Raw genomic sequence first — 21,488 nt, 5'->3', positions numbered from 1 at the left:
CACACCTTTGTTTTTGCAAGTGTTTTTTTCATGTTTCTGGTCGCCTCTTTCGCTTGCTTTCACTCTAATTAGTGGGGTCTTCATGTTATATTTTCTCTGGCATGTGTTACTTTCATTGTCATTCACATGTCGCAAGAGTCATTCACACTTTAGCCATTGTTGTCTTTTTCGCATGTTAGCTGGTGCACAATGTATGTATACTTGTTTTGGAGGTTTCATGGGGTTATCTTTGTGTGAATGAGTTTCTCTAACCATGAAAACATCAATCACACTCACTCCCAAAGTTTTAAGCATTATCGCACAAGTGTCGTCATTGTCGTCGCAAAGTGTACCTTTAGTGTCACACTTGTCATAAAGTTGTCGCATTGAGGGAAATATGTTATTAACATGCTCCAGATGATCTATGTTTTTTTTCGTCAAAGTGTTTCAAGTGTGTGATCACAGTAAAGTCATATCATTTTTCACAACAGTCCTTATGGTCCCACACTTAGCCAAATTTCAAAAGTTTCCTGACAACCTAGCCTCATCTAGCCCTCTAGAACTGCGCATTTCACAACCTCAGTGCTCAAGCCCAGAACTATGCATTTCTCAATCTCAGTGAACAAGCCCAAAACTGTGCATTTCACAACTTCAATGCTCAAGCCCATAACTGCGCATTTCACAACTTCAGTGCTCAAGCCCGCCCTTGCCTCCTATAATTGTGCAATAATTTCTCCTAGCCTAGCCCTAACTGTGCATTGCGCAATTAAAATCCACAAGATCATTCCCTAGGATTCCAAAATTCACAGTTGCACAATAGCACATCCTCCCTTGTCTCCCAAACTTCACAGTGTGTTCATCTAGTGCCCATCCCCTTAGCCTGTCTCACTAGCTTCCATAACTACGCAGTTTTCTCCCTCAACCCATCCTGAAATCTGCACTACGCAGTCTCAAGGCTAAAGCCTTATCCCTGAGCTCTTGAATTGAAGAAAAAATCAATCAATTGGGCTCCTCTCTCCTCCAAAACTATGCATTAGGTTGATCTAGTGCCCATCCCCTTAGCTTGTCACACTGAGCTTCTAGATTACGTAGATTTCTTCCCCAATCCTGCCTGAACTACGCATTGTGCAATCTTAAGGCTCAAGATTCACCCCTTACTGCCTGAGTTGTGCAATTTCATAGTCACTGGGCCTCTTTCCCATCATGTCCTTCAAATCTGGCTCAGTTAGTGATCAATGTGCACCATCTTAGACTAAGGGTTTATCGAACTAATGTCATCTTGTCATGAGTAAATTTCATAAACAGGAACTCTATCATGCTATGGCAAGATGATGAAGAAGGAGATGGAGGAGGAGGACATGCCAGAAGACACATGTGGAGATGAAGATATAATATGATCAATAGGTGAGAAGACAAAGGAACATTGAACTCTAATAGAAGATGAAGATCAAGATCACATGGAAGACTCCTCATCTTCAAGTCATAAGGAGGAGGAAGAAGAATAACATGTACCATCTATTGTGGAAGACACAAAGAAAGAAGCATCAAGAATGACAACTAGGCACTATCACATCATCATGCAATCCATGTCATCAGTGTCATGTCATGTCCTATCACAAGTCTCTATTTCCACATCATTATTGTCGATTATGTCATTACCTATTTGAAATGTATTATGAAGTGGAAGTCCAAAGGACACACATGGAATATGAAGAGTCATGTAAATCAAAAAGTAATAGGAAGTCAAATAGGCATGAGGGTAGTCAAAGAGTCATAAGGAGGGTGAAGCACCACCCCTTGGTTATATATACACCCTCATTGTACGAGAAAAGGACTTTTCACCTTGCTCCTCCCACAAGCCATTAGAGAGATAATATAGTTCTTTTGAGGAGCAAGGATTGGCTCCAACGCTCCACTATTGGAGCTAGTGGTGTTCATTGTATACATGTGTCTTGGAAATTTTACTTAATATGAGAAGCCCTATGGGCCAAAATGTTCTTCATGCATGGAATATGGATATTTGTAAGACTATTATGTGAATGTTTGTAATTTATGTTTCTTTCATTTGTGCTAAAGTAGTTGAACTATTTTAGTTATTTTGGTATGTATCATATTGAGAATGTGTTGTAATTGCTATTATCATTTTCACATCCTCATGGACTATTCTACTAGATATTAGACAGATCTTCCTCGTTATATTTGTTTCAATGACCATAGTTGTGAGAATTTATGAATCTACACATCAGAAATCCTACTGCAATCATTAGTTTATCATCTTCTACTTGTTATTTACATTCAACAAGTTATTTAATTACTTAAACAATGATGAAAACACTATTTCATCCTACACATACATACATATCATGAACTGAAATAAATTGAGACAATCACACAAGGGACACCGTTATTTTTGGAAAATCATCCTTGGAAAAACCCAATTCGGGAAAAACAGTGCAGCATATAGAGGGTTTGTATTATTAAGAAGATTTTTGAATACAACTAGGGTGCCAAATCTGGATCACCCAATAGAGAATAAACCTAGCAGAAGCACCTCTCTCCGGAGACAGATATTTCGACAATTCCAGCAACTGGATGATCAAACCCCATAGATGACAATTTTTGTTTCGGGTGTTGGGTAGCGATGGCTACTCCAAGCTCTATGTTGGAACTGCATCACCTCCTCTAGGTGTTGTGTCACCCTCCCAGTGAGCCTCCCTTGCCCAGAATTCGATATGTTAAACTGTTTCTCTCTCTGCCCCACAAAAAACCCCAACGTTGCCTCTAAGAAATTGTGTCAGCCCCTCTAGCTTTTGCATCACCCTCTCTGGAGTTGTGTTGTCTCTCATGCTACTGCTCTACCTCTCTGCTATGTATTCTCATCCTTGGGTTGAAGTCCCTCTGCCGAACTACCCCTCTCTCTCTGCAAATTAGATCACCTAGCTCGACTTTCTCAGAAAACCTCACCCCAAAAAAATCAAACTCTTTGATCTCTTGGTGTATCTCCAACTAACCCTAAAGCCTCCTCTTATACTTTTCATGTTGATGAATCAACAGCTAAGATTAAAATAGACTTGATCCTTTTCACTTAGAAGTTTTTCACCCATATTCTTATTAATACCCATTAATGTTTTTATTTTCCTAAGTTTTGATTTAGGAACCCATTAAAAAGATTAATTATTTTAATAACTCTTCATCCGGGTGGAATTTCTCCAAATTATTTCTGGGTTCTGGAGATCTCGTGTATGCTAGCCCCTCCAAAAATATTCTGAGCTAGATCACATCTAATGCTACCCAAAATCAAAACTCCCTCTTAGCGAGTAATGTGCTCTAGCAATACTTCCCCATAGAAGCATTACACTAATCCACTGCATCGGTCCTCTGTGTTGCTGATGCTCATCCTGATGCCCTTCATCCACTGTACAGCTACTTCCTGTACTGCTGCCCATGACTCTGCCACTGAAATTTCTACATCTGTACTGCAACTCCCTCTCAAAATGTTGCATCATGCTTCCCATATCACTGCCACTGCTAACTGCTACACTGCAACTCAGTTGCTGAGAAGTAAGCAACTGAAACTTCACCCAAAAACGAACATGTTGGTTAGTCTGGATGCCTTGTGATGTTGAAGCTACGTTTTTGGCTCATCTGCACTGACTCTCTGCTGCTACTGCGCTACTACAAAATGCTTTGTGCCTCTCGCACTACTACAACATCCATTGTGTTGCCTCAGAATTTAGCACTCTAGCTCTGCCATTGTTGCTCTATCACAACTCGCTCCAACTGACACCCATCATTTTTCTAGTGTTGTTAAGGGCATCTTGTAGTCGTATGTGATCCAGGATTTTGGGCACCTCAAGTATCTTGCCTCGTCATGTAGTCCTCTCGACTACAACTCCATGTCGCCCCACCTCTTCTCTAGGGGCACATGATCACTCATGGCATAGTCATCATCTTCTATTTCCTTGTCAACTTTTGTTAGAGTATCCTTTGAGTCAGAAGCCTCCCCCTTGCCCTTCTTCTCGAGCACTGAGTGGAATAATTTCCTAGTTCCCAACAATTGAAGCATCCAACCTTAGTTATGTCCTTATTTTTTCTCTTATGTTGACTTTGTTTTCTCGATGATGTGAGAGTTGCATCCTCCTCTGCCTCCTTCTTGACCCAGCCTCCCTTGCTGCTACTCCCTGTCTTGGTCAACCTCTTGAGCTCTTCTTGTTGAAGAGTTGCCCACATCTCCTCCCAACTAGGGAGAGTCGCTCTGCCCAAAATACTTTGGACAAATGCCTCGAATTCCTTGATGACTGCATTCTGGGCAATCCTGACCATGAACTCGGGATCTGGTGTAGACCCCATGGAATTCAACTGGTCATGAATCCCTTGCAACCTGAGAATGAAGGGATCTAGCTCCTATCATTTTTGCATCTGGTACTATCTCAGCTTATTTTCTAATAGCATCTTTTGTTGCACAGAAGAGCCCTGGTACAAGGTGGTTAGGGTCTCCCACATCTCCCTTGTTGTATCCTTCTTAGCAATGTGTGGTACTACATGATCTTTGACCTCGTCTAGGATCATGCACTTTGCCTTCACCTGGGCCTCCTCGTACTTCTTTTCTGCATCAACATCAACTAGAACAACAACCACTTTCAAGGCATAGTCCTTGATGCGATATTTATCTAGGATTTCTAGGATCCTGGCCTTCTTGATGAAAAAATTCGATGCTCCGTCCAATCTGTCCTGATCCCTCAACCCATTCACAGCCATCTCTGCTCAAAAAAGGATTGGTTCTCTTCTCCCTCTCCTATTTTCAATCTATTAGGACTTGGATCTAGATTTCTTTGGCACAAGAAACCCTCTAAGGAACAAGCTCCTGTAGACTCCCTCTAAGTCCTAATTTCCTTCATTGAAATCCTCCTCCCAACTGTCAAATCACTTCCTCTCCAATCCTCCTTTGTTGCTTCAACCTTGATCTAGATTTCTTGGCTATAAATCTATTAAGGCAGTGATTCCCTCTACCTTGGCTCTATCTCCACAGATACTATTCTACACCAACAGAAACAACGTCCCACCAGCTCCTCAAATCAAGATCTACTTTGCTCCCTTAGACGCGGCAACTGAAGAATCTGAGCCCCTCTGGCTCTGTGCAATCACTGCATGAGCTGCATCAACTCCTCATGACCATTGCGTCGATGCTTCCTGGCTCAGAAAGATGAAATTGCACTGCATGAGCCTGATTTCCCCCCCTTCTGCTTCTGCACTAGCCTAGACAGCTATCGCAACTATTGCATGGGCTCCTCCTATCTGCTACGTAACCCTCACCTAGCTCAGAGTGTTGACACAGGCATTGTGTGAGCCTCTGCATCACCTTTTCTACACTGCATCACTCCTCCCTTTGGGTCTTTGGCTCTGGAAGAGCACTGTCACTCAGGACAACTGCTTTTCTATAGCAAATTCTCTGGATTTCTTGGCTAGTGTCTTATATCTCCTATGATTTGCAACGCTCCGATACCATGTGAGAATTTCTGAATCTACATATCAGAAATCCTACTGCAATCATTGATTTATCATCTCCTACTTTTTCTTTACATTCAACAAGTTATTTAATTACTTAAATAGCGATGAAAACACTATTGTAGCCTAAACATACGTACAGATCATGAACTGAAATAAAATGAGACAATCACTCAAGGGACACCGTTATTTTTGGATAATCGTCCCTGGAAAAACACAATTCAGGAAAATCGGTGCAACATATAGAGGGTTTGTATTATTAAGCAGATTTCTAAATACAACTAGGGTGCCAAATCTGGCTCACCCAACACAGAATAAACCTGGCAAAAGTACCTCTCTTTGGAGACAGATATTTCGACAATTCCAGCGACTGGATGATCAAACCCTATAGATGGAAATTGTTGTTCCCAATGTTGGGCAGTGATGGTTGCTCCAAGATCTGCACTGAAACTGTGTCACCCTCCCAGTGAACCTCCCTTGCCTAGAAGTCGATATGCTAAACTGTTTCTTTCTATGCCCCACAGAAAACCCCAGCGTTGCCTCTAAGAAACTATGTCAGCCCCTCTAGCTTCTGCATCATCCTCTCTAGAGCTATGTTGTCTCTCCTACTGCTTATCTACCTCTCTGTTATGTATTCTCGGCCTTGGACTAAAGTCCCTCTACCAAACTACCCCTCTCTTTCTGCAAATCAGATCACCTAACTTGACTTTCTCAGTAAACCACGCCCCATAAAAATTGAAATCTTTGATCTTTTGGTGTATCTCCAACTGACCCTCAAGCCTCCTCTTATACTTTTCCTGTTGATGAATCAAAAGCCAAGATTAACTCCCTAATCAACTTCTAAGATTAAAAAAGACTTGATCCTTGTCACATAGAAGTTTCTCACCCATATTCTTATTAATTCCCATTAATATTTTTATTTTCCTAAGTTTTGACTTAGGAACCCATTAAAAATATTAATTATTTTAATAAATCACCATCCAAGTGGAATTTCTCTAAACAATTTATGGGTTCTAGAGATCTCATGTGTTTTATCCCCTCCACAAAATTTCGGAGCTAGAGCACATCCGATGCTACTCAAAATAAACAGTCGCATCTCTATGGAATATTCTGCTTGATGTTGTATGTTAGCTACCTATACCAATAGGTTTCATATTTCATGATTGACAAAGAAAGGTCCAAATATGCTCTGCTTTGGTGATGCAAAGATCCCATATTTCCAAGAGAAGACAATGTGTGTATATAGCTTGATGTTCACAAAATCTTGATGGGTGGTCCAAAAGCCTAATCTGGATCATGCCATGTTTCAATTTTTCTGTTGTAGAATAGAGAAAGAAGTTTGTCCAAACTGTTTAATCTTGGCAGACCAGTTGCGTAGGTAGAGAAGTAAGGTTCCCAACTGCTTAATCTGGGACCTTGGAAGCAATAAGGGTAGTTCTAGATAGAAAATCAAAAGGAAAAAGCCAAAGAAAAGAAAAGGCACATAAGGGTCTGCAAGTCTAAGTGCACCCTCCATGAAGAAACAAAAAATGCTATGCAAATAGATGGGTAGGCAGATGGGGTTGCAGAAATGTCATTCCTTACAATTCAATGTGTGCTAACCTATTCACAAAGGAATATCAATGGATTGAGAAGGTCTTCTTCTCCATCATGTTGCAGCAAAATAAAGAAGCATGACTAACTTCCTTTTCCCCTTTCTCACCTTCATTACTAACATCCCTTCATAAGTTGTGTTCATGAAATAATTTGAGGTTTTATGCTGGTTCTTATTCCTTTGAAAGCCACATTTCTTGTCTAAAAATATTTTTATTTTGATCTACTCCCTAAGCTAAGTTATCCTCACATAAACTTAGTGATTTCACTCCTCATTCACCTTTTCCATCCATATTAACCCCTAACTTCTATTATCTAAATCCCCTATGTTACCTTTTCCCTACTATTATAACACCATGGTGTATAAATCCCAAGCATTGTATAAATATCCTCCCTTTTTAGCACTATAGCTAAATAAGTTTGTCTAAGGGAGACATTAGTCCACCAAGGACTATGGTCAACCCTGTCATGGGATTGCTCTAACCTCAGGTTGGAGTGATAACCTCCCCCTAAGCCCTCACCTCACCTCTGCTCAAGAATTCCACAAAAACCCCTTCCCTCTGCTTAAAACCCACTTTTTAACCCTTCTTCCCCCCTCAGATTAACCCTTGCCCCGAAAAACCCACAAAAAGCCCTTAAACCTAAAGTTCTCCGCCCAAAATATTAATTCGAATATTTTAATATGCCGACAGGACCCCCCCAACATGCACGATCCGTCGGGAGGCCCGCCAGCCATCCATCGTCTGCCACCCCCGATCCAACGGTGGGCGGGTATTTCCAGATTTGGATCTGTCGTCCTTTAGCGTCCGGGGAACGGTGGTTTTCCGCCCCGTACATGGGACACATGGCAGGCGGCGGGGTTGTTCGGAGCCCCCCTCCCCGATACCGCCTTTGCCCAAAGGTGGTGCAGGGAAACCACTTACCACCTTCCCTCCTACGTCACCTACACGTCACCATGACGTCGGACCATCTCCCGCCCCGCGCCGCGTGGCCCTCCACGTAGCCCTGCCACCTTATCCGCCCGCCACCGTGTCCGGCCACGCTGGCCTCCACCTCAGCGCCCACGTCACCCTCCGTACCCGGGCCTGCCATGACGTCATGCTGACGTCATCGGCGGAAAAGTGCCAATAACCCGTTTTTGCCAAAATTGTCGTTATAAACGCCCGAAATAGCCGTTTTGTGTCATTTTCGAGCGAAATACACAGAACTCTTGTCGCTGCTTCGGCGCCAGATTGTTCCCGAACCTCCAAATTCGAATTTGCGACCGCCCGAGCTTATCAACTCAGCTACATTGAGCCTTCACAGTTCGGCCCGCAGGCTTTTCAAGCGATTTTATCCAGGTATTCACCATAATTCTCCCATTTTGCCCATACATACCATTTCTCTGCAAATTCACCATTAAAGCACTTGTCAAATTCCAAATTAAACTTTGTCTGCCACCTAAAAGTGAGCTAAGGTAACCTGCATTGCCCCAGCACCATAATTTAACATTAAAACAGTCAATTCGCGGACCAAAATTGTAAATTTGTCCTCGAGGTGCCAGGCATCGTTCCCTTTTGCCGGGTGTAGCCCAGCTGCAGCTTTTTACCAAAGTAAATCTCACATACCCTCTGCAATCATCCTCATAAATTCACAATCCCTGTGAATTTACTAGCAAACAGAAAAAACAAGTCTGCCAAGCCTGCCTTTTCAACTTTGAGGAGAATTTCAAGTATTGTCTGTTAAGCCTGTCACTCAAATCTTTGAGGAACCTTGCAAACCATTGTAATCACCTCAGTTAAATTCAAACTACATAATGGCTGCTCCTGCACCCTCAGCCCTCAGTGTTGCTCCATTAAATCCACCAAATAAAGACCTGGAGTCCTTGCCTCTTGCTGACAAGGACTACCTCATTGAAGACTTTGTGGGTAACAGGGACTTTCTGCAGACCTTCAGGCAACTGAGAGAGGACTACCTGAATGGTCATGATACATATGGGATATGGGAGTCAAACCTGCCATACTACTTTCTCCACTCTGTAAATGTTTTTCCTGAGATCATTCGCCTATGTGCTGAAAACTATAATGTGCAGCAAAGAGCCATTAAGTCTCCATCTGGGAGCATCCTCTTTCACATCAATCCTGAAACTATCAATAAGATGCTCCACTTTGATCAAACTGAGTTGTTGTTCCCCTTTTCAATGAATTATCTGCTGGACACTGGTGCCAAGATGACCAGTGATGATATTCAGAAGGTCACTAGGACATTTGTGAAACCTGAATGTCAGCCTGCAGGGCCTCCTCCCTACTTGGATGTCTATTTTACTGAGGTAGGCAGAATGTTGCTAGACATGATTGCTTATGTGTTGGGATACAGAACCAGTGAGAATGTGGATGAAACAATGCTGGTATTGCTAGCTGCTTACAGCCCAGGCCAACCCCCTGCCCGTAAATATAACTTTGCCAAGTTCATAGCTAACAAGATTCATGATCAGCTGTGCAAGGTAGACAGACAGGGTGTCTTCAAGTACTCATCCTATATCTACCACCTTTTTATGTACTATGAGTCTGAGGCTTTTCCATGCTACATCAAAAAGCTAGACTATAGAGGGAAGAGAAGATCTGTTATCTTCTGGGCATCTGTCTATCACCAAGTCCAAACCTCACCCTATTCCTATTGTGAGTTTGTTGACCAATTTGTATACCCTATCTCTTGCCTATTGATGAGGTCCCCTCCTCCCAGAATATCAACTGAGATACAGAAAGCTCTGCAGCTTTCCAAAAAGTACAAAATAGGTGATTGGTACCTATATGAGAATCATACAGTCATCAGAGTCTATGGCTGTGAGCTCTGTCCATACAAGCTCCCAAAATATGTGCCTATGAGGATATTTGCCTTGGAGTATTACAGGCAGTTGATTCAGTCTGACCTCACTCACTTCCACAGCTCCAAGAAGAAAGCCCACCTCAAGTTCAAACACCAGGTGGGCCCCTTCATCATGAATAAGAAAGAAGGATGGGAAGATGCCGACCTAATCCTCAAAGATAAATACAAGCTGTCATATAGTTTTCGGTGGGTCCCTTATGACCCTGAAGGCTTCATCACTGCTAGAAGAATCAAGTACAGGCTTCTAGGTTATAGGCATTGTAAATACCCACATATTGAAAGATATGCCAACCAGCAAGAATGGCAGCAGGACACTCTAATTGAAAAACTAACTGAAGAAGAGACAATGTTAAAGAATGTCAAGGAACTAGAAAAAACTCTTGACCTAGACTCTGTGCAGCAGGTACCCTTCAAATGGCCTTATTCAGTAGGAGAAGGGACCTCGGCCTCAAGGACCACACCAGCCACACAGGCACCTTCCACAGCAGCACCAGCTACAGACAAAGGGAAAGGCATAATGGGTGCTGAAGATGAAACCGTGAAAGAAAAGTCTGCCCCTCCAAGTGGGCAGCAACCAGAGCAGCCACAAGGGCAGCAACCGGAGAAGCAGCAAGAGCAGACTCCCCCTCCACAAACTGAGCCACCGACAGCCCCAATTTTGCAGACCCCAGCACAAGAAGACAGGGGTACGAAAAGAGCCAGAGAAGAGTCCACTCCTGCTAGTGGATCCTCCCAGCAACCCCAGACCAAGAGGCCAAGAGTTGATTCCCCGGAGGTAGAAGACATCATTGAAGAATTCCTTGACAGTTCAAGGAAAAACAGGGAGGGCAGCCAGCACACAGGGACAAGCTCCTTTCAGCAGGAGCAAGGATTACAACTTGGTTTGGAGGTGTCATCCCCCTCCCAGCAGAGCAAGAAGCCCAAAGGCACTAAGGACTTCTTCAAGCAAATAAAGGCACAGAATGACCTGCTGAGGGTGGAGGTTTATAAACAATTTCTCAATGCCACACTAGCCCAAAAGGAAAGGCTAATGTCTGTATATGACATTCAAGAGGAGAAAATGATCCTCAGCCATTTCAAGCCTACAGTGCCCCATCCAAAATCAGCAGCAGATTATGTGAAGACAAGGGTGGAGGTCCTAGCCAAAGACATCCATCCCATGGACCAGATTGAACTCCACAAACAGACTGGAGAAATAGTCTATGCAACCTTGGTGGAGAGGGCAACATTGGCCCATGAGCTAAAAGAGTCACTCAAAAATACCAACACTCAGTTGGATTTTGAGAGAATGTCCTCCCTAGCCAAAGATAACAGAATAAAGTTACTAGAGGACATTATTGTTGACCTAGAGCATGATCCTAAGGATCCAAAGGGTGTAAAGGCCCTTATGAAGAAAAACAAAGATGACCTCAATGCATTGAAGAAGAGGTTAAAGCTGCAGCCCACAGAGCACCCTCAAACAGCAGAGCTACAAAAGGAAAAACAGGCTGATGAGCAACTGGACCTCATAATGCAGCTAAATCAAAAGGTCCTCGATTTGGAGAAGGAGCTTGAAGGAGCATTGCAAGATAAACAGGGAGAATCTACATCCCAAGCTCCTCCAACTTCTTCAACCACTGCAACAACTACAGAGCCAGCAGTGGCCCCTACAACAGAAGCAGCAACAACAACAGCAGCTCCAGATTCCAGCGCAAGTGTGGAAGAATTAACCAAAGCCATTAAGGAAATGGAGCTCCAAGCAAATGAAATAAAGAAGGCCAAGGAAAAATTGGTAGAACTAGATGTCAAGTATGACAAATCAAAAGTGACCGTAGCAGAGCAAGGCAGAGAAATAAAGGCTCTAAAAGAAAAAATAAAAGCCTTGGAGAAAGAGCTAAATCTGGAGAGTGCCATGGCTGAAATAAAAAGAATTCTATGGGCCAAAATTGGCCAATCCATCACTCAAAAATGGAGGTCAATCAAGACTATACATGAGCAGATGGATTTAATTGGCCAAGCACAAACAGAAATTCAGAGGGCCAAAGCAACGCTGGGAGACAAGCCTGAACAAGAAAATAGAATGATAGATTTCCTAAACAGGAAAGAAAAGGAGGAGCTGGCAGCCATTGGCATTGTCAACAGGACAGAGGCTGTCCTCACAGCCAAGAAAGTACTCACTCTCAGGAATTATGTACAGACTGTGGAGAGAAAGTGCTTTGAAATACAGGCTGAGGTGCATGAGTACCAACACAAGATGGCAGCACTGCAAGCAAAAGGACTGCCCAGCCTACTAAGCGGTACAAGAAAGCTAATCTCCCGAGATCAATTTGCTAACAAGATGGCTGCTTATATTGAAAACCAAATCACTGCATCTGGCAGTACCTCTCAGGAAACAGGGCCTCCAACAGGACAGAGCTTATATAATAAACTTGAAGGCCTGTTTTTTATTGAGAGTGAGGTGAAGCACCTTTTCGAAATTCCTCCTAATTTTTACAAGTATACAGAGGCCAATGAAACTTTAATTAAGATTCGAAGACATCAAATGCCTAAGGAAGATTGGTGGCAGGCAATGCTTCAAATTTTGCCACGGTAGCCTCAGTTGCTCGGTCGCTGCCATCTCCAGCTCACTAGAAGACAAACAGCAGGAAAAGATTAGCATTTAAGGCAGTTGAAAAGTGACTCAGCACATGTACAACGACAGCTAGCCCAAAGGATAAGAAAAAATGCATATCTTTGACAGCTTATCCTTAGCCGACTTCAACAGCCACCAAGTAAACAGTCTCTGACCATTTTGACAGCTAAAGCACTGAAGAGTTATTACAGCATTAACTTTTTCAGCTACAACGCTCCAGGAGTTGTCATAACATCAATGAGCCATTAACTCATTTCCTAGATATTTTTCATGTAAATTTTGTATATATACCCCCCTTAGTAATGTATAAAGGGTTGGTAATTTTCACTCAGGCAAATGTATTGTACACTTTCAGAATTGTCTAATACAAAGGGCTGGATCAACTCAGTGATTTCCTGAAATTTTGATGTCTTGCTGATGACCTGCATGCGGTTGCAGAATTCTTGTGTTGTCTGATGAAATAATAAGTTTTCCTTAATCTCTGTTTGTTTTCCTATGTTCATTAAATCATACCCATGTTTCACTGACTAGCAGTAGAGAAAAAGAATAGTGCATGAATTGTCTGGTTACACCTTGTGCTCAATTTTTACTGCTGTAAATGTTTTTCTTCAGGATTAACTATGGACATGAATTCTTAAATGCTCATGTTTTTATTAATTCTATAATGTGAATGTTGTCTAGAAATTCTTCACTGCTTCTAAATAACACTCTCACTTCTTTAGCATACCAGTTTATTGGAAGATCCTTAACTGCCTTTCATGAACTGGACACATCACACTTAATCACAATTTCAAAGTATTGTTTCTCAGACAGTTATCCAGCTCTGCAGCTTCACTACTGTATCAATATAGCACACCAAACAACTAAAGGACCACTGACTCCATTGCCCAATGACCTATAACATTCTAGTAAGAACATACATATCTTGACTGAAACATTATCCAACCAAATACAAAAAACAAATCTTGAACATCATAACTAGCCTGAAATTTCTACACAAACAGAGCTAAACCTTAAAGAGAGAGCCCTCTCTTATTACAGCCTAGCTAGAAGCTGCAATCCAAAGATTGGTTAGTGGTTACCCCGGCCATATTCCCTTGGGAGTCAAAGGGAACAACCTGGGTGTTAACATAATTGGCGACTCCACTGGGGACCAACTTATTTTTCAACTATTGTCTGTCTATAGACAGTGGTTCTAAAATTTGAGCAGTCCCTTGAAACAGTTCTAAAAATATCCTATAATATCAAAAACAAATTCAGAAGCTAGCTCCTAAAAGGGAACCTAGACACACTAGGTCAAACCCTGACCCCAATCCACCAGCTATTTTTGAAAATCCTAATACCATCCCCAAGATCATTAGGAAGCAGCGGGAACAGGAGACCCTTGCTGACTCAAGTCCTGAGACAGCTCATCCAAACCCTGTTCCAACTCCAATCAAGGTTCTATTTCGGTCTACCCTTGGTTCCCCCAGTTCACCATCCACATCTCAAAGCCCTCCTTTTACACCTCCATCCACTGCACATATTCCCTTGACCAACACTCTAGTTTCCACCTTTCCCACTACCCCTGTTATACCAGTCATTCATGCTATCCCAGTCATCCCTGTTAACCCTCTAAATCCTGCAAATATGGCTAATAGATATGCACCCCTGCAGTTACCTGCCAATGCTCCAGCTCTACCTCAGGACTATCAATCCAAGATCTCATATTTTGACTCCACTAGCCCTTTCACAGCAATTCAGCATGCCAGAAGGATGCAAGACCACTTTGAGAACTATGAAATAGATGATGACAGTGTGAGAATGAGAATCTTTGTTCAGAGCCTCACAGGGGATGTAAGAACTTGGTTTAGATCACTAGCTGCAAATACCATCACAACTCCTGATGACCTTTATCAAGCCTTTACTAATAGATGGGAGAAGAAGAAAGATCCCCTACACATACTTGGTGAATATGACACAATCAAACGAGGTCCTCAAGAGACTGTTTTGGAGTATTGTGCAAGATTCAATAATGTATATAACGCAATACCACAGAATTTAAGACCTCCCCCTGATTTAGCCTTGTACAAATTTCCTGATGGTTTTGACCCTGATATGGCATATCAATTGAAAGAAAGGGCACCTGAAACCCTTGAAGAAGCCCAAAAGGTTGTTGTCACAGTGGAGGCTAACCTGATTGCCAAAAGAAACAGGGCAAGATTAGAAAAGAGAACTACCTTCAAAGAAGAACCCTCAGCCTTTGATCAAAAACTGGATGCAATACTCACTGGCATGAAGAGATTGGGAGACAGAGTAGAATCAGTTGAGAGAAAGTCATCATGGGATGCACCACAAAATAATCCTAACAGGAATCCAAACTTTAGGAGAAATCAAAACCCAAACATTGGCAAGACCGGTTCTGACCCAGACATAAGACCTCCTTTCCAGGAAAACTATACTGAGGCATCCACTTCGGATGAACCAACAGATGACACCCACATTAACCTAATGGGCCTGAATGATGAGCAGCAAGTTTTTCTAAGTCAAGAGGATCATAAAGATGATGACATTCAGCAATTCCAAACCAGGTCAGGTGAGTCATTTGACTTTAAACAAGGATATGACACAGTTGTTTATGAAGTTCATAAACAATATAAGCTAAGAAGCAGAAATATAAATGTGACACAGCTTGACAAGACAAAGGACACTCCGCAGCCTAAGAAAGCCACTGTCACAGAACCAAGTGACAAAACTGGCCCAATCACAAATGAGGTAATAGTTGAGGAAGTAACTGAACAACAGCCTATGGCTACATCACCCTTGCAGCCCAATCCAAGTAACACTTCTCAAGAGGTCAGTAACAAGGACAAGCTTCAAGATCAAGATAAGAATCAAGAAGAAAACCTAGTGAACAAGGAAAAGGTTGCCACCCACAACACCAAGATCCAATCTGAAAGACCCTTTGACTTAGAAGCTGAAATTGGCAAATTGAAGGTAGTTGTTCCTCTTTCAGAACTAGCCAAGCATGACATTTATAGACAACAAATCAAGAAGTCCCTTCAGCTAACTCGTAATAAAGATAATGTAAATGTGTTAGATGACACCCCAGAATTGCTTTTCGGTCTAGAAGTTGATGGAAAAACAATCGTTGCAGGTATCTTACCTTTTTATGTTAGTTTACATGTTCATGATAAGATACTACACAATACAATGTTTGATTCAGGTGCCTCTCACAACTTGATGCCCAAATCAGTCATGGAAAGATTGAATCTAGATATTACAAGACCATATAAGGACCTATTCTCATTTGACTCCAGCCAAGTCAAGTGTCTAGGCTTGATAAAAGACTTATGTGTGTCCCTTGTTCAGTACCCAAATAAAACAATTCTCATGGATGTTGTGGTTGTTGATATCCCACCTAAATATGGGATGTTGTTATCAAGATCATGGGGGGCTAAACTCCAAGGTTCCCTACAACTAGACATGTCATATGCAACCATCTCTGTCTTTGGGCAACCAAAAAGACTATACAGAGAAACACTTATGAAATACATGGTCAGCAGTGAAGAAAAACCTCAAAACTTTCCCATATATGTTGTTCATTCTGATATAGACTCATATATTCTTTTCAATGACAATACAGGTCTTACAAATAATGATGTTGAAACCAAAACACTTGAGCAAGACCAGGATATTAATGAACAAGCTGCTGCTCTAGAAATCAAGCTAATTCAATCAAGTGATCAGAGTGTCCTAGAAGACAAACCAGGTGAAAAACTAGAACTTCAACTTATGATCCCAGATCACAGACAAGTTATTAAATCTCCCCTAGAAAAAGAGAACCTATGGTTTCTAGAATTTGATGGGTCAGTCAACAAGTTAGGGGCAGGAGCAGGGGTTTGGATACATAATAAACAAAATAGTCATGCAGAGGGCCGAGCCTATAGGTTAAACTTCAGATGCACCAACAATATGGCAGAATATGAAGCTCTCTTGCTAGGCCTTAAGCTAGTAAAATCCTTACAAGCCACAAAGGTTTCAATTATGGGAGATTCAGACTTGATCATCCAACAAGTAAAGGGAAATTTTGTTACTAATGACAAAAGACTGAGATCTTATAGATCTGCTGCTGCTGAACTACTACAGTTCTTCACTGAATTTCAGATTACCAAAATTCCTAAGACCCATAACCTACATGCTCATAGTTTGGCCACATTTGCAAGCACCTGCAAGTTACCTTTTGAGCCCCATCATTGCTTTACAGCTGAGGTAAAACACAGAACTTCTGTCCCAAACAATGTCAAAGACTGGCAAGTATTTGAAGATGATGCACAAATAAATAATTTCTTGACCTTGCAACAAGAATTTGCAGGACTAAATATTGACACTGAGGGAGCAAGTCAATCACAAATACAGAGTAAACAGAATAACAAGTCAATATCACCTAAGACAGCTCACCAAATCCTACGTCCAACAATTTTCAACAAAGACAACATACAAGAAATTCAACAAATCAGTTGTGAAGAAGTGGCTGATGCTGAAGCTGAAGTGATACAATTGAAAGATAATTTTCTTCCAACAGGCCTAACTCCACTAGAGGATATTTTTGATTCAAATGATGTCCCTAGAAAACCAAAAATGAAGCCCCTTAACTCTGCCATTGAAGAATGCAACATTGGAACCATGGAAAATCCCAAGATAATAAAATTGTCTGCATCCCTACCTCCTGATCAGAAGCCCAAATACATTGACCTTTTCAAATATTTCCAGGATGTCTTTGCATGGAGTTATGAGGACTTAAAATCCTATGACACCTCTGTTATCCAACACACAATCCCTTTCAAGCCAAATCAAAAGCCATTTAAGCAAAAATTGAGAAGAATAAACCCTATGCTCCTCCCTGCAATTGAGAAAGAGGTACAAAAAATGTTTAAGGCTGGTATCATAGCACCAATCAGGTTTTCTGATTGGATCTCAAATTTGGTACCTACAAGAAAGAAAACTGGTGAAATAAGACTTTGTGTTGATCTTAGAAACCTAAATCAAGTGTCCCTCAAAGACAACTATCCCTTACCTAAGATGGATCACATTCTCCAAAGAGTGGTAGGAGCATCAAGGATCTCACTACTTGATGGATTCTCAGGTTTTAATCAAATCCTAGTGCACCCTGATGATCAAGACAAAACTGCATTCACAACCCCATGGGGAACTTTCAAATATGTAAAAATGCCTTTTGGATTGAAGAATGCAGGGGCAACATTTCAAAGAGCAATGGATATTGCTTTTGCCAAAGAGATTCATGACTTCCTTGTCATCTATTTGGATGACCTCACACCTTTCTCAAAATCAGACCAAGAACATTTGAAACATTTGAGACAGATCTTCCTAACATGTAGGAAATATGGAATTTCCTTGAACCCAAAGAAGTCTCTATTTGGTTTGGAAGAAGGAAAGCTCTTAGGACATATCATTTCAAAGGATGGCATCAGAATTGACCCAGACAGGATACAAGCTATCTTGCAAATGCCCCACCCAAGAAACATCAAAGAATTGCAAGCCTTCTTAGGGAAGATTAATTTCTTAAGAAGGTTTATCCCAAACTTAGCAGAACTGATCAGATTATTGAACAACATGCTAAAAAAGGATTCAAAAGTAAAATGGACAGTAGAGGCAAATCAAGCCTTTGAAGGCATAAAATTGGCCCTTACCCAAACTCCAGTCTTAACAAATCCTCAATTTGACAGGGAATTTATCATTTTCTCTTTTGCCTCCCAGCATACTATTGTTGTTGTTTTATTACAGAAAGATGACCAAGGAAATGAGAAACCCATTGCTTTCTTTAGTAGAGCCCCTAGAGATGCACCTCTGAAATATCAGATCATGGAGAAACAAGCTTATGCTTTGGTCAAGGCCATTAAAGACTTTAGGATTTACATCCTTTATTCCCATGTTATAGCTTATGTGCCAAGTCCTATTGTAAAAGACATACTCACTCAAGAAAACTTAGAGGGCAGAAGAGGAAAATGGATTGCCAACATCTTAGAATTTGACATTGAAATAAAACCTACAAAACTAATAAAAGGGCAAGGTTTGGCCAAACTAATGACAGAAGCAAACTTCCAAGCCTTAGACATAAACCAGCTGGACAATGAACCGGAGCTGGCGACTCCAAAGATCAATGTAGCCTTTGAACAATCCCCTTGGTACTCTGATATATGTTATGTGTTACAAAACCTGTGTGCTCCACCAGGATTGTCCAGAACTAAGTGTAGGTTCCTAAAAATGAAAGCTTCAAGATTTTGTGTCATGGAAGGCAATTTGCTTTGGAAAAACCATGAAGGTATACTGCTAAACTGCCTGATTGAAAATGAAGCTAATAATATCACCAAAGAATTTCATGCAGGTGACTGTGGTGGACACTTGAAATGGAAGTCCACCGTGGATAAAATACTGAGGGCTGGTTCTTATTGGCCCACTGTTTTCTCTGATGTCAAGAAATTTACCACCTCTTGTCATAAATGTCAAGTGTTTGAGGGAAAGAGAAAGCTATTGCCACTTCCTTTGAGGCCTATTGCAACAGAGAGGCCTTTTCAACAATGGGGCTTGGATTTCATTGGGGAAATTCACCCTTCATCTTCAGGCCAACATAGATGGATTCTAACAGCTACAAACTACTTTACTAAATGGATTGAAGCTGTTCCATGCAGACAAGCAAATGATTCCACTATCATTCAGTTCCTTGAGACCAATATTCTTTCTAGATTTGGCTGTCCTGATAAAATAATAACAGACAATGCTGCTGCCTTCAGATCAAAGAAGATGGTCAATTTCTGCCACAAATTTCACATTACCTTGGGCCATTCTACTGCATATTATCCCCAAGGAAATGGCCTTGCTGAGTCATCAAACAAAAGCCTTGTAAACATCATAAAGAAGGTATTGGAAGAAAATAAGAAGAATTGGCATAAGAAGCTTGTGAATGCCTTGTGGGCAGATAGACTAACAACCAAGAGATCAATTGGGATCAGCCCATATGAGTTAGTTTATGGAATAGAAGCCAAATTCCCTTCATCATTAGGGGTTCCTGTTATGAAACTACTTCAAGAAAGTCAAGCTGAGCCAAATGATATGCAAAGAAGAATCAATCAAATAATATGTTTGCAGCAAACTAGAGACCAAGTTTACAGCAGAGTGCAAGTTTTACAAGAAAAGTTAAAGAAAGCTTTTGATAGAAAGACCAAGGCAGAAGACTTCAAAGTTGGTGACAAAGTCCTCAAGTGGGACTCAAGAAGAGAAGATAAGGGAAAACATGGAAAATTTGATTCCCTTTGGAGAGGACCATTTGTTGTTCAAGCAGTACAAGGAAACAATACTTATTTCCTTAAAAGTCTTAATGAAACTGATTTGGATGAAGGTCCTGTGAATGGCAGGATGTTGAAGCACTATTTTGACTACTATCCATAAGTGCAACCCGAGTTTCCCTTGTACATATTCAGATGTATATATATTACTTCCTGTTAAAATGTAAAAATGCAGTTTCTCAAGTTTTATAAGTTATCAGCAAAGGGCAAATAAGTTCAGAGATTTACTAAGATGGGAAGAGCATAATTTTGGCATTTCAAAGAGGAATACTCTAAGTTTGATACAAGAAATCAAGGGCCAAGGCATTCTGACCTGCTGTTCTTGGTCTTTCAGATGGAAAAACCATCCCCATGTGGAGCCACTGTTAGCTACCTATACCAATAGGTTTCATATTTCATGATTGACAAAGAAAGGTCCAAATATGCTCTGCTTTGGTGATGCAAAGATCCCATATTTCCAAGAGAAGACAATGTGTGTATATAGCTTGATGTTCACAAAATCTTGATGGGTGGTCCAAAAGCCTAATCTGGATCATGCCATGTTTCAATTTTTCTGTTGTAGAATAGAGAAAGAAGTCTATCCAAACTGTTTAATCTTGGCAGACCAGTTGCTTAGGTAGAGAAGTAAGGTTCCCAACTACTTAATCTGGGACCTTGGAAGCAATAAGGGTAGTTCTAGATAGAAAATCAAAAGGAAAAAGCCAAAGAAAAGAAAAGGCACATAAAGGTCTGCAAGTCTAAGTGCACCCTCCATGAAGAAACAAAAAATGCTAGGCAAATAGATGGGTAGGCAGATGGGGTTGCAGAAATGTCATTCCTTACAATTCAATGTGTGCTAACCTATTCACAAAGGAATATCAATGGATTGAGAAGGTCTTCTTCTCCATCATGTTGCAGCAAAATAAAGAGGCATGACTAACTTCCTTTTCCCCTTTCTCACCTTCATTACTAACATCCCTTCATAAGTTGTGTTCATGAAAGAATTTGAGATTTCATGCTGGTTCTTATTCCTTTGAAAGCCACATTTCTTGTCTAAAAATCTTTTTATTTTGATCTACTCCCTAAGCTAAGTTATCCTCACATAAACTTAGTGATTTCACTCCTCATTCACCTTTTCCATCCATATTAACCCCTAACTTCTATTATCTAAATCCCCTATGTTACCTTTTCCCAACTATTATAACACCATGGTGTATAAATCCCAAGCATTTTATAAATATCCTCCCTTTTTAGCACTATAGCTAAATAAGTTTGTCTAAGGGAGACATTAGTCCACCAGGGACTATGGTCAACCCTGTCATGGGATTGCTCTAACCTCTGGTTGGAGTGATAACCTCCCCCTAAGCCCTCACCTCACCTCTGCTCAAGAATTCCACAAAAACCCCTTCCCTCTGCTTAAAACCCACTTTTTAACCCTTCTTCCCCCCTCAGATTAACCCTTGCCCCGAAAAACCCACAAAAAGCCCTTAAACCTAAAGTTCTCCGCCCAAAATATTAATTTGAATATTTTAATATGCCGACGAGACCCCCCCAACATGCACGATCCGTCGGGAGGCCCACCAGCTGTCCATCGTCTGCCACCCCCGATCCAA

The sequence above is a fragment of the Pinus tabuliformis genome, chromosome Q, assembly GCF_031772625.1.
Source record: "Pinus tabuliformis cultivar Carrire ecotype Pingquan chromosome Q, CPIR1, whole genome shotgun sequence".
Taxonomy (NCBI): Eukaryota; Viridiplantae; Streptophyta; class Pinopsida; order Pinales; family Pinaceae; genus Pinus; species Pinus tabuliformis.
The sequence above is the reverse complement of the archived record's forward strand: the minus strand, read 5'-3'. Positions refer to the sequence as shown.